The sequence below is a fragment of the Hordeum vulgare genome, chromosome 4H (genome assembly GCF_904849725.1).
Source record: "Hordeum vulgare subsp. vulgare chromosome 4H, MorexV3_pseudomolecules_assembly, whole genome shotgun sequence".
NCBI classification, from domain to species: domain Eukaryota; kingdom Viridiplantae; phylum Streptophyta; class Magnoliopsida; order Poales; family Poaceae; genus Hordeum; species Hordeum vulgare.
In genome coordinates, this window is record NC_058521.1 from 77,278,332 (window position 1) to 77,293,617 (window position 15,286).

Below are 15,286 nucleotides of genomic sequence, written 5' to 3' on the forward strand. Positions count from 1 at the left end.
CATGCCCCATAGCACGGAATCGAGTTCCTCCACCCAATGGCATTCAGATTCTGTAAGAGAGCGTACGAGGCGTGGTTTAATACCACTCCTGATGAGTCTATTGGCTTGTTCGACTTGGCCATTCGTTTGTGGGTGGTATACTGAGGTGTAATCGAGCTTGATGCCCAGATTTGCACACCAATCCTTCACCTCCTGGGCGGTGAAATTGGATCCATTGTTAGTTATTATGTTGTGCGGGACACCATAACGGTGCACGATGCCAGATATAAAATCGATGACTAGTTTGGCCTTGGCGGAGCTGACCGGCTTTGCCTCAATCTAATTGGTCAATTTATGGACCATTACCAGGAGATATTTCTTTTTCTTGGTCCGCACTTTAAGTGGGCCAATCATGTCCAGACCCCAGACCGCAAAGGGCCAGGTGACCGGAATCGCTCGAAGGGCTGTGGGAGGCATATGGCTTTGATTCGCGAACAGTTGGCATCACGTGCATCGTTGAATGAGTGCGTGGGCGTCTTCTCGAGCTGTAGGCCAGAAGAAACCAGCTCAAAAAGCCTTGCTGACCAAGGCCCGGGCTACTGCATGATGGCCTCCCATGCCGGAGTGTACCTCCGCCAACAATTGTTTCCCTTCTTCTTCGGATATGCATCATTGAAGTATTACAGTGGTGCTCTTTTTATACATCTCACTGATAAGTCCAAAATGCATCACTATTTTGTATCATAATTTGTCTCTATTCATTGATATATTTCACATTGTGATGATGTACTTATAGTGTTTTGGCTTATTTTACACGGTTTACAACTTTCCGGTGCCGAAACAGCAGACGCAGGATTCAACGGAGAAACTAGGAGAAGAGTTACCATATCATAACATCTCCAATTGCGCTAAAAATTTCGGGGAAGGAGTTTCCGAACAGATCACAAAGATAGGCCGAAGAAGGGCCGAAGGGGGGCCACACGTCACCCAGGCGACCTGCTAGCGCACGCCACCCCTTGGCCGCGCCAAAGGCCGCCTGGGTGGTGGGTCCCGCCTCCGGCGCTCTCCTTTGGCCTATATGACCCCCTTGACCTAAAAGTTACGGGGACAGAAGTTTTTCCGGATTTCCGCCGCCGCTCCGGGGCGAAAACCTACAAAGAAGAAAAGACCTTTCCGGCGGGCAGATTCCGCCGGGGAGAACTCCTTCCGGAGGGGGAGATCGTCATCATCGTCACCACCATCATCACGGGCATCATCGAGATCATCATCACCATAACCCTCAACACCAGCACCATCTCCATCTTCACCCCATCTTACTTTACCATTGCAATTGGAGTTGTACCTTGCACTATTCATCCCCTCTACTCTACCGGTGTTGATTACTCCTTTGTGATGAATGCTATTGAGTTTTGTTGTAGAATTATTGTTATGACCAGATTGTTCATCATATTTTTGTCACCTCTGATCATGATCTCTTTTATGTCTTGTGAGTAGTTACTTTAGTTCTTGAGGACATGGGAGAAGTCTAGTTGCTAGTAGTCATATGATGTTGAAGTAATATGTGTTGATTGATATTTAAGTTATGGTGTTATTCTTCTAGTGGTGTTATGTGAACATCGACTACATAACACTTTGCCTTTTTAAGGACCTAGGGGAATGCATCGTGTATAAAGAATGCTTATGGTGGTTTGCCGGAGTGACAGAAACCTGAACCCCAGTTTGCATACTTTTGCATGAGGGAGCATTGGATCCTAAAGCTTATTGCTATGGTTAGGCTTTGACTTAATTTCTCTCTTGTATTTGCGGACGCTTGCAATAGGGATTAATCATAAGTGTGTACTTGTCTTAGCCTAGACGGTGAACTAGTTAAGATCCACCCACATAACACTTATCAATACAAAACATAGTACTAGACATAATATAGCGAAAGCACTTGACTATCTCTCCCGTGTGTCCTCGGGAACGCCTAAGTCTTTATAAGTTTAGTCCCTCGGCTTATCCTTTGCATTCAAAAGTATTGGGCCACTTTCTGCACCTCGGCACCATTGACTTTCCTTGCATTTATTTCCTTGTTGCTTATACTAGAAAACCCATAAAAAGTTACCTTTCAGTACTTGCAGTTATTCCTTGCTCAAGATCGCTTGTCGGTACCTTCTGCTCCTCGTTGGGTTCGACACTCCTACTTATCGAAAAGGCTACGATAGATCCCCTACACTTGTGGGTCATCAAGACCATTTTCTGGCGGCGTTGCCGGGGAGTGTGCCCTTTAAAATATCAACTGGTATTATTGATTGTGTCATGGCTAATCGATATGCACGAGATAGACATCCAGGTGAACACTTGCTATATTTTGACAGCTATGCTCCTTATTCAAGCTTGCAGGTATATCGATGGATTTCGTTATGAGAAAGCTATTTTCTCTATCATTAAAAGATAAGGCTTTGGATTGGTATAGGCTTCTCGATAACTCTCATTTACTAAATTGGCAAGATCTTATGCCTCTCTTTTATGCAAAGTTTTATCCTCTTCATGAAATACATCAAGACAGGTACTATATTTATAACTTTTGGTCTCGTGACAGAGAAAGCATCGCTCAAGCTTGGGGGAGATTGAAGTCCCTAATGCTCAAATGTCCCAATCATGAGCTCTTCAAGGAAATTAATCTTACAAATTTTTATGCAAGGCTTTCTCGTCAAGATAAATTGATGCTTGATGCCTCCTTTAGTGGGGCATTCTCCAACAAAAGCACTAAAGCTAAGTGGGATCTTATTGAAAGGATCCAGAAGAACAGTGAAGACTAGGAGATTGATAAAGGTATCGAACCCGTTATAAATTATGAGCATGATTACATTAAGAGCTATGTGGAAACTGATTACTTCAATACCTTTTGTGCTAAGATTGGTCTTGATTCCGAGCTTCTAACTGATTTTTGCAAAGACTTTGCCTCTCATATTGACGCTTCTAAGAAGAGGGAGGATCAACACAACCTTTTAAGGATTTACCTGTTGATATCAATGTTGTTGACCCTATCTTGCATGCAATTTTATATGAAAAGCCCCCTTTTCCCACCAGAATGAGGGAGCATTCTTTTGTCACACGCGTACTGAATAAAAGTGAAAGAACGACTGATGAGCATGAGGACCTGATTAAGGTCGATCCTCAAGTTGAATTAGTCAAGGATCTTGTTACCAGTAATATTGAGGATTCCAATATAATTTTTTGTGTTGTTTCTACTAACCTTGTTACAGCCAAGAATAAAGGCCAAATTTTAGGTACTCCAGTTGTATCTGTTAAAATAGGATATCATAATTATTATGGGCTATGTGATTTGGGAACCAATGCCAGTATTATACCTTTTTCACTCTATCAAGAGATCATGAATGAGACTCTACCATGTGAAATTGAAGACGTTGATGTTACTATTCATCTTGCAAACAAAGAAACTATCTCTCCTATTGGAATTGTGCGAGATGTTGAAGTTCTATGTGGAAAGGTAAAATATCCTACCGACTTTCTAGTACTTGGTTCAGTGCAAGATAGTTTTTGCCCTATTATCTTTGGTAGGACTTTTCTCAAAACTTGTGGAGCTATTATAGATTGCAGGAAAGGAAAAGTATCCGTTGAATTTAATGGTGAGCCATATGAATTTAACTTTTCTAAATTCTCGAAGCAAACTCGTGGTACTGATTTGCCTAGTAATGATAAAATTATTGAAGAGATTGTTTCTATTGATATTCCTCCTAACGATCCTTTGCAGGAATTTATGGAAGACCACGATAATGATATGCATATGCAGGAAATGAATGAGCTAGATGACATATTATTGAGACAACCTGCTATCCTGAAGCACAACCTCCCGGTTGAGCCTTTGGGAATTTATCGAAACCAAAAGAGGACCGAGTGTTTGATCTTAAACCTATTCCCAGTACGCTCGAGTATGCTTATTTAGATGAAAAGAAAGTATATCCTGTTATTATCAATTCTAACCTTTCAGGATATGAAGAAGAGCGATTATTGGAAGTCCTTTGTAAACACCGAGGCGCTATTGGCTATACCCTTGATGATCTTAAGGGGATTAGTCCATCTATTTGTCAGCATAGTATCAATCTTGAGCCCGATGCTAAACCGGTTGTTGATCATCAACGACGGTTGAGCCCAAAGATGTAGGATGTTGTGAGGATCGAAATCCTCAAGCTTCTAGCCACACATATTATCTACCCTATAGCTGATAGTAAGTGGGTAAGTCTGGTACATTGTGTTCCCAAGAAAGGAGGTACGACTGTGGTTCCTAATGATAAGAACGAACTAATACCTCAGAGAATTATTATTGGATATAGAATGTGTATTGATTACAAGAAGCTGAACAAGGCAACTAGGAAGGACCACTACCCGTTGTTGTTCATCAACCAAATGCTTGAAAGGTTATCCAAAAACACTCACTTTTGCTATCTTGATGGGTATTCTGGCTTCTCTCAAATTCATGTTAACACTGTCGATCAAGAGAAGACCACTTTTACTTATCCTTTTTGGTACTTATGCTTATAGACGTATGCCTTTTGGTTTATGCAATGCTCCTGCTACTTTTTAAATGTGTATGTCTGCTATCTTTCATGGTTTTTGTGAGGAAATTGTGGAGGTCTTCATGGAGGATTTCTCCGTCTATGGAACCTCTTTTGACCATTGTCTCCACAACCTTAATAAAGTTTTGCACAGATGTGAGGAGACGAACTTGGTACTCAACTAGGAGAAGTGCCACTTCATGGTCAATGAGGGAATTGTTCTTGGCCACAAGATTTCTGAAATGGGAATCGAGGTGGACAAGGCAAAGGTCGAAGCAATCGAGAGGATGCCTTATCCGAAGGACATCATAGGTATTCGTAGTTTCCTCGGTCATGCTAGTTTCTATAGAAGATTTATTAAAGACTTTTCTAAGACTTCGAAACCCCTCACTAATCTTCTCCAGAAGGATATTCCTTTTGTGTGTTGATGAATATTGTAAGGAAGCCTTCGAAGTTCTTAAGAAAGCCTTGATAACCACCCCTATAGTCCTACCACCTGATTGGAATTTACCTTTTGAAATCATGTGTGATGCTAGTGATTTTGCTGTTAGAGCTGTGTTAGGGAAAATGGTTGATAAGGAATTGAATGTTATACATTGTGCTAGCAAAACCCTTGATAGTGCTCAAAAGAATTACGCTACTACTGAGAAAGAATTTTTAGCAGTAGTGTTTGCTTGTGATAAGTTTAGGCCTTACATTGTTGATTCAAAAGTCATCATTCATATTGATCATGTTGCTATTAAGTGTCTTATGGAAAAGAAGGATGCCAAACCAAGGCTTATCAGATGGGTCCTTCTTCTTCAAGAATTTGATTTGCAGATTGTTGATAGGAAGGGAGCAGACAACCCTGTAGCACACAACCTTTCCAGGATGGAGGACATACCACATGATCCTATTCCGGTCAACGATAGTTTTCCTGATGAATAGTTAGCTGCTTTTGAAAGTATAATCTAATTCCGATCCTTGGTATGCAAATTATGCTAACTTTATTGTTGCAAAGTTTTTGCCTCCGGGTTTAACATTCCACCAGAGGAAGAAGTTCTTCCACGACTTGAGACATTACTTCTGGGATGACCCACATCTTTTTAGAGAAGGTGCGGATGGGATCGTGAGGAGATGCATACCGGAGCATGAGCAGAAGGATATCTTGAGACAATGTCATAACAGTCCTTATGGAGGACATCATGCCGGTGAGAGGACCACTCACAAGGTTCTCCAGTCAGGTTTTTATTGGTCTACTCTCTTTAAAGACGCTATAAATTATGTTTTATCTTGTGATAAGTGTCATAGAGTTGTAATATTAGTAGGAGAAATGAGATGGCTATGAATTATTTTCTAGTCATTAAGCCTTTTGATTCATGGGTTTTTGATTTTATGGGTCCTTTTCCCCCTTCACACAAATACACTCACATCTTAGTGGCTATTGATTACGTGACCAAGTGGGTTGAAGCAATCCCCACTGAAAGTGCTGATCACAAGACATCTTTGAAAATGCTCAAGGATGTAATCTTCCCTATGTTTGGTGTACATACCTCATGACCGACGGAGGATCACATTTTACACATGGTGCTTTTAGAAAAGTGATACGTCTCCAACGTATCTATCATTTTTAATGGTTTCATGCTATTATCTTGTCAAACTTTGGATGTTTTGCATGCCTTTTATATATTTTTTGGGACTAACTTATTAACTCAGTGCCAAGTGCCATTTCCTGTTTTTCCATGTTTTTGACCCCTTTCAGAGGATATTTTGAAACGAAGTCCAAACGGAATAAAATCTCCGAAAAGAATTTTTCCATAACGGAAGAAGATCAGGAGACTTGAGAGCCAAGGTAGGGGGTCCCAGGCGCCCCACAAGCCCTCACCCCACGGCCAGGGGGGGAGGCCGCGGCCCACGGGCTTGTGCCCCCCTGGACGCCCTCTGCCCTAGGGGTTGCGCCTATATATTCCCTAAAAATCCCAAAAAAATCAGGAGATCATCGAAAGTACTTTTCCGCCGCCGCAATCTTCTGTCTCCGCAAGATCCCATCCGGGGCACGCTCTGGTGCCCTATCGGAGCGAGGATTCGGATACGGAGGGCTTCTTCATCAACACCATGACCTCTCCGATGATGCGTGAGTAGTTCACCATAAACCTACGGGTCCATAGCAACTAACTAGATGGCTTATTCTCTCTCTTGGATCTTCAATACAAAGTTCTCCATGATCTTCATGGAGATCTATCCGATGTAATCTTCTTTTGCGGTGTGTTTGTCGGGATCCGATGAATTGTGGATTTATGATCAAATTATCTATGAATCTTATTTGAGTTTCTTCTGATCTCTCTTATGCATGATTTCATATCCTTATAATTCTCTTCGAGTTGTGGGTTTCGTTTGGCCAACTAGATCTATGATTCTTGCAATGGGAGAAGTGCTTGGTTTTGGATTCATACCTTGCGGTGACCTCACCCAGTGACAGAAGGGGTAGCGAGGCACACATCGTGTTGTTGCCATCAAGGGTAAAAATACGGGGTTTTCATCATTGGTTTGAGATTATCCCTCTACATCATGTCATCTTGCTTAAGGCGTTACTCTGTTCGTCATGAACTCAATGCACTAGATGCATGCTGGATAGCGGTCGATGTGTGGAGTAATAGTAGTAGATGCAGAAAGTATCGGTCTACTTGTCTTGGACGTGATGCCTATATGTATGATCATTGCCTTAGATATCGTCATGACTTTGCGTGGGTCTATCAATTGCTCGACAGTAATTTGTTTCACCCACCGTGATATTTGTTATTTTGAGAGAAGCCTCTAGTGAACACTATGGCCCCCGGGTCTACTCCACACCAAATTTTCAGCCTTACACTTTTTACTTCGTTGCACTTTCCACCTTCACATATCACTTTGCAAACAATCTTGAAGGGATTGACAACCCCTTTTGAAGCGTTGGGTGCAAGCTTGTTTGTGTTTGTGCAGGTACTCTGGACTTGACGAGACCCTCCTTCTCGATCGATACCTTGGTTCTCAAACTGAGGGAAATAGTTACTGCTCATGTGCTGCATAACCCTTTCCTCTTCAAGGGAAAAACAAACGCAAGCCGAGTCTCCATCAACGTGTCAACTTCTGGCGCCGTTGTCTGGGGCCGTAGCAGAAGAATTTCTGGCGCCGTTGCCGGGGAGGATCAAGTCAAGAACTCATCCAAGTAGGTGTCGCAAACTCATCTCTTGCATTTACTTTGTTTGCCAGTTGCCTCTCGTTTTCCTCTCCCCCACTTCACCAATTTGCCTTTTTTCGTTTTCCTTTTCGTTTGCCCTTTTCTCTTGCTTGCTTTCTATTCGCTTGTGTGCCATGTGCCTTCAATATGCTTGCATATTCGTTTGCTGAAAATCTAGAGATATGGATCCTCATCCACTTGATAATCTCTTTAATAGATCCAATATGTTGATCCAATTGCTAGTGAGTTGAGTGACTTGACTATCTTTATGGAGTTTTGCTTGAGATGCGTGAATCTGAAAATTGTGAGGAAGAAATTTATGAAGTGATTCACGAGGGATCCTTGGATGAAAAGCATGATTGCAATGGTTTCACTATAAATGCTATTAGTGAGAATCATGCTAAGAATATGCAAAACCCTAAGCTTGGGGATGCTAGTTTTGCTATGTCCACTACTTGTTGCAATGATCATGAGTGGGGCGATGATTTTTCTTATGATCTTGAAAATTTGTTTAAGCCTCATGATGAATATGATATTTGCAATATTATTGAAAGTGGGTTTGGAGAAGTCATGACTTTAGTTGATGATAATCCCACTAATTTTGAAGAGCGTCAACTTTGCATCAATGTGGATCATGAAAAGAATATCCTATGTGATATTTACATTGTTGAATTCGAATATGATCCTGTTACTTCTCAAACAACAGCACGAGAAATTCTCACATTGACGGAGACTGGGCTTGCGTTGGTTTTTCCCTTGAAGAGGAAAGGGTGATGCAGCACAGGAGCAGTAAGTATTTCCTCAGTTTGAGAACCAAGGTATCGATCCAGAAGGAGGGTCTCGTCAAGTCCAGAGTACCTGCGCAAATACAAACAAGCTTGCACCCAACGCTTCAAAGGGGTTCTCAATCCCTTCAAGATTGTTTGCAAAGTGAGATCTGAAGGCGGAAAGTGCAACGAAGTAAAAAGTGTAAGGCTGAAAATATGGTCTGGAGTAGACCCTGGTGGCCATAGTGTTCACTAGAGGCTTCTCTCAAAATAGCAAAGATCACGGTGGGTGAACAAATTACTATCGAGCAATTGATAGAACCGCGCAAAGTCATGACGATATCTAAGGCAATGATGATACATATGGGCATCACGTCCGAAACAAGTAGACCGATACTTTCTGCATCTACTACTATTACTCCACACATCGACCGCTATCGAGCATGCATCTAGTGTATTGAGTTCATGAGGAATAGAGTAAGGCCTTAAGCAAGATGACATGATGTAGAGGGATAATCTCAAACCAATGATGAAAACCCCATATTTTTACCCTTGATGGCAACAACACGATGCGTGCCTCTCTACCCCTTCTGTCACTGGGTGAGGTCATCGCACAGTATGAATCCAAAACCAAGCACTTCTCCCATTGCAAGAATCATAGATCTAGTTGGCCAGACAAAACCCACAACTCGAAGAGAATTACAAGGATATGAAATCATGCATAAGAGAGATCAGAAGAAACTCAAATAAGATTCATAGATAATATGATCATAAATCCACAATTCATCGGATCTCGACAAACACACCGCAAAAGAAGATTACATCGGATAGGTCTCCATGAAGATTATGGAGAACTTTGTATTGAAGATCCAAGAGAGAGAAGAAGCCATCTAGTTACTAACTATGTACCCGTAGGTCTATGGTGAACTACTCACGCATCATTGGAGATGTCATGATGTTGATGAAGAAGCCCTCCGTATCCGAATCTCCCCTCCGGCAGGGCACCAGAATGTGCCCCAGATGGAACTTGCGGGAACAGAATCTTGCGGCGACGGAAAAGTACTTTCGATGATCTCCTGATTTTTTTGGGATTTTTAGGGAATTTATAGGCGCAACCCCTAGGGCAGAGGGCGCCCACAAGCGTGTGGGCCGCGGGGTGGGGGCTTGTGGGGCCCGTGAGGCTCCCGTGCCTTGGCTCTCAAGCTTCCCGATCTTCTTCCGTTCCGGAAAAAATCTTTTCGGGGATTTTCTTCCGTTTGGAATCTGTTTCAAAATCTCCTCTGAAAGGGGTCAAAAACATGGAAAAAAACAAGAATTGGCACTTGGCATTGAGTTAATAAGTTAGTACCAAAAATATATAAAAGGCATGCGTAACATCCAAAGTTTGACCAGATAATAGCATGAAACCATAAAAAATTATAGATATGTTGGAGACGTACCAAGCATCCCCAAGCTTAACTCCTGCTCGTCCTCGAGTAGGGAAGTGATAAAGAATGAATTTTTGATGTGGAATGCTACCTAGCATAGTTGTCCTTTGCAACTTCTTTCACGTGACATGAATGTTCAGATCCGTAAGATTCAAAACAATAGTTTGCTATTGACATGAAAACAATAATACTTCAAGCAAACTAGCAAGGTAATCATGAACTTTCAAAATAACAAGGCCAAGGAAAGTTATCCCTACAAAATCATATAGTCTGGCTATGCTCCATCATCCTCACACAACTAATGTAAATCATGCACAACCCCAGAATTGGCCAAGTAATTGTTTTCGCACTCTTACTTTCTCAAACTTTTTATAACTATCACGCAATACATGAGCGGGAGCCATGGATATAGCACTATAGGTGGAATAGAGTGTGGTGGTGGTTGTGAGACAAAAAGGAGGAGATGGTCACATTGACTCGGCATATCAAAGGATTATGGAGATGCCCATTAATAGATATCAATGTGAATGAGTAGGGATTTCCATACAAGAGATGCACTAGAGCTATAAGTATGTGAAAGCTCAAAAGGAGAACTAGTGGGTGTTCATCCAACTTGTTTGATCACGAAGACCTAGGGCAATTTTGAGGAAGCCCATCATTGGAATATACAAGCCAAGTTATATAATGAATATTCCCACTATCACATGGTAGTGACAAAGCAAGAAGCTCTCAATCATGAAGAACATGGTGCTATTATGAAGCACAAGTGTGGAAAAGATATTAGCATTGTCCCTTCTCTCTTTTTCTCTCTTTTCTTTTTTTTTCATTTCGGCTCTTTGGCCTCTTTTTTATTTATTCCTCACATGGGACAATGCTCTAATAATGATGATCATCACACTTTTATTTACTCACAGCTCAAAAATCACAATGATGACTCCATAGGAAATGCCTCCGGCAGTGTACCGGGATGTGCAACGATCTAGCATGGCGTATGACGTTGAAACATCTCGCTAGCTATCTTACGATCATGCAATGGAAATATGAGAGTGACTACACAAGTCATGAGACGGAACAGTGGGAGTTGCATGGCAATATATCTCGGAATGGCTATGCAAATGCCATAGTAGGTAGGTATGGTGGCTGTTTTGAGGAAGCAATTTGGTGGGTTTGTGCACCGGCGAGAATTGCGCGGTACTAGAGAGGATAGCAATGGTGAAAGGTGAAAGTGCATATGTACCATGGACTCACATTAGTCATGAAGAACTCACATACTTGTTGCAAAAGTTTTTATTAGAAATCGAAACAAAGTGCTAAACGCATACTCCGAGGGGAAGGGTTGGTAGGTGTAAACCATCGCGCGATGCCGACCTCAACACAAAGGATGACAATCAATAGATCAATTATGCTCCGACTTCCTAACATAGCGGTTCACCATACGTGCATGCTACGGGAATCACTAACTTTAACACAAGTATTTCTAGATTCACAACACTCTACTAACATAGCTCTTAATATTACCGAATCCACGTCTCAAAACTAATTGAGAGGAATCAAAACTTTTCTTTCTATTCAATGCACATGAAGATGGAGGTTTTTGCATCCTCTTTGGGTAACTATCACATTTGGGACTACTTTCATAGCATAAGCCAACTACCAAGTCACGCACCGCCGTGCTCTAAAAGATATAAGTGAAGCACTAGAGCAAAAGTATCTAGCTCAAAAGATATAAGTGAAGCACTATGAGCATTCTAGCAAAATCACGGTGAGTGCATGTCTCTCTCTCTCAAAAGGTGTGCAGTAAGGATGATTGTGACACAACAAAAAGAAAAGACTCCTAAGATACAAGACGCTCCAAGCAAAACACATATCATGTGGTGAATAAAAATATAGCTCCAAGTAATGTTACCGATGGATTGAAGACGGAATAGGGGATGCCTTCCCGGGGCATCCCCCAGCTTAGGCTTTTTGGTGTCCTTGAATTTGGCTTGGGATGCCTTGTGAATCCCCAAGATTGAGCTCTTTCCACTCCTTATATCGTCGTCCATGAGAACATCACCCAACACTTGAAAACTTCACAACACAAAACTTAAACAGAAACTCGTGATAACATTAGCACAAGAAAACAAACTACCACTTCTTTTGGTACTGTAGCAAACTTGAATTCTATCTATATAGATGTTGGGCTACTGTATTCTCACTTTTACATGGGTAGTACCCCCCCATACTAACCATAGTTTCATCAAAACAAGCAACCAACTCAACAAAAACAGAATCTGTCAAAAACAGACTAGTCTGTAGCAATCTGCATACTTCGTATACTTCTGGTACCGCAAAAAATCTGAAAAATTACGACGGCCTGGGCAAAAAGAATATCTACCAACAGAAAAAAGAATCAACTCAAAAGCTCTTTCTGAATAAAAATGAAAAATCATCTTGTGAGCGAAAAGCTTCTGTCTTTTTCCAGCATGATCAAACAACCATTACCAAGACTAGTCACAAAAGGTTTTGCTTGGCTCAAACAAAAAAAATCACAAAAAACACAATCACAACAGAATTATGATGGTGTGGACGCAACAAAACAGAAAGAAAAAGGTAAATTCATTGGGTTGCCTCCCAACAAGAGTTATTGTTTAACGCCCTTAGCTAGGCATAAGGCGATAGAATCTAAGTCTAACATACTTCATATGCATAGGCATTTTATAGGAAAACAAATTGGCAAGACAACCTATAGTTACCAAATGCAAGGAAGACGAAAGAGATAATAGCAATCTCAACATGACGAGAGGTAATTTGTTAACATGAAAGTTTCTACCACAACATTTTCCTCTCTCATAGCAATTACATGTGGGATTATATTCAAATTCAACAATATAGCTATCCCATAGGATATTCTTTTCATGATCCACATGCATGCAAAGTTGACACTCTTCAAAAATAGTGGGATTAACATCAACTAAAGTCATGACTCCTCCAAATCCACTTTCAATAATATTGCAAACATCATATTCATCATGAGGCTTAAACAAATTTTCAAGATCATAAGAAAAATCATCACCCCAATGATGATCATTGCAACTAGTAGTGGACATAGCAAAACTAACATCCCCAAGCTTAGGGTTTTGCATATTTTAAGCATGATTGTCACTAATAGAATTCATAGTGAAACCATTGCAATCATGCTTTTCATCCAAGGAGCCCTCGTGAATCACTTCATAAATTTTTTCATCACGATTTTCAGATTCACGCATCTCAAGCAAAACTTCATAGAGAAAGTCAAGTGCACTCAACTCACTAGCAATTGGTTCAACATAATTGGATCTCTTAAAGATATTACCCAGTGGATGAGGATCCATATAACTAGATTTTCAGCAAGCGAAGATACAAGCATATTGAAGGCACATGACAACACAAGCAAACAAAAAGCAAGCGGGAGAAAAGGGCGAACGAAAAAGGCAAACAGAAAAGGAAAACGAAAAAGACAAATATTTTTTTGTAAATTTTTGTTTTTCACAAGTGGGGGAGACGAAAACGAGAGGCAAACAAGTAAATGCAAGAGATGAGTTTGCGACACCTACTTGGATGAGTCCTTGACTTGATCTTCCTCCCCGGCAACGGCGCCAGAAATCCTTCTGCTAATTCTCAAACTACAGCGCCAAAAATTGACACGTTGACTGAGACTGGGATTGCGTTGGTTTTTCCCTTGAAGAGGAAAGGGTGATGCAGCACATGAGCAGTAAGTATTTCCCTCGGTTTGAGAACCAAGGTATCAATCCAGAAGGAGGGTCTCGTCAAGTCCAAAGTACCTGCGCAAACACAAACAAGCTTGCACCCAATGCTTCAAAGGGGTTGTCAATCCCTTCAAAAATGTTTGCAAAGTGAGATCTGAAGGCGAAAAGTGCAACGAAGTAAAAAGTGTAAGGCTGAAAATATGGTGTGGAGTAGACCCTGGGGGCCATAGTGTTCACTAGAGACTTCTCTCAAAATAGAAAATATCACGGTGGGTGAACAAATTACTGTCGAGCAATTGATAGAACCGCGCAAAGTCATGACGAAATCTAAGGCAATGATCATACATATAGGCATCACGTCTGAAACAAGTAGACCGATACTTTTTGCATCTACTACTATTACTCCACACATCGACCGCTATCCAGCATGCATCTAGTGCATTGAGTTCATGACGAACAGAGTAACGCCTTAAGCAAGATGACATGATGTAGAGGGATAATCTCAAACCAATGATGAAAACCCCGTCTTTTTACCCTTGATGGCAACAACACGATGCGTGCCTCGCTACCCCTTCTGTCACTGGGTGAGGTCACCGCAAGGTATGAATCCAAAACCAAGCACTTCTCCCATTTCAAGAATCATAGATCTAGTTGGCCAAACGAAACCCACAACTCGAAGAGAATTATAAGGATATGAAATCATGCATAAGAGGGATCAGAAGAAACTCAAATAAGATTCATAGATAATTTGATCATAAATCCACAATTCATCGGATCCCGACAAACACACTGCAAAAGAAGATTACATCGGATAGATCTCCATGAAGATCATGGAGAACTTTGTATTGAAGATCCAAGAGAGAGAATAAGCCATCTAGTTAGTTGCTATGGACCCGTAGGTTTATGGTGAACTACTCACGCATCATCGGAGAGGTCATGGTGTTGATGAAGAAGCCCTCCGTATCCGAATCCTCGCTCCGATAGGGCACCAAAGCGTGCCCCGGATGGGATCTTGCGGAGACAGAAGATTGCGGTGGCGGAAAAGTACTTTCGATGATCTCCTGATTTTTTTGGGATTTTTAGGGAATATATAGGCGCAACCCCTAGGGCAGAGGGCGTCCAGGGGGGCACAAGCCCGTGGGCCGCGGCCTCCCCCCTGGCCGTGGGGTGAGGGCTTGTGGGGCGCCTGGGACCCCCTACCTTGGCTCTCAAGTCTCCTGATCTTCTTCCGTTATGGAAAAATTCTTTTCGGAGATTTTATTCCGTTTGGACTTCGTTTCAAAATATCCTCTGAAAGGGGTCAAAAACATGGAAAAACAGGAAATGGCACTTGGCACTGAGTTAATAAGTTAGTCCCAAAAAATATATAAAAGGCATGCAAAACATCCAAAGTTTGACAAGATAATAGCATGAAACCATTAAAAATGATAGATACGTTGGAGACGTATCACTTTTCTAAAAGCACCATGTGTAAAATGTGATCCTCCATCGGTCATGAGGTATGTACACCAAACATAGGGAAGATTACATCCTTGAGCATTTTCAAAGATGTCTTGTGATCAGCACTTTCAGTGGGGATTGCTTCAACCCACTTGGTCACGTAATCAACAGCCACTAAGATGTGAGTGTA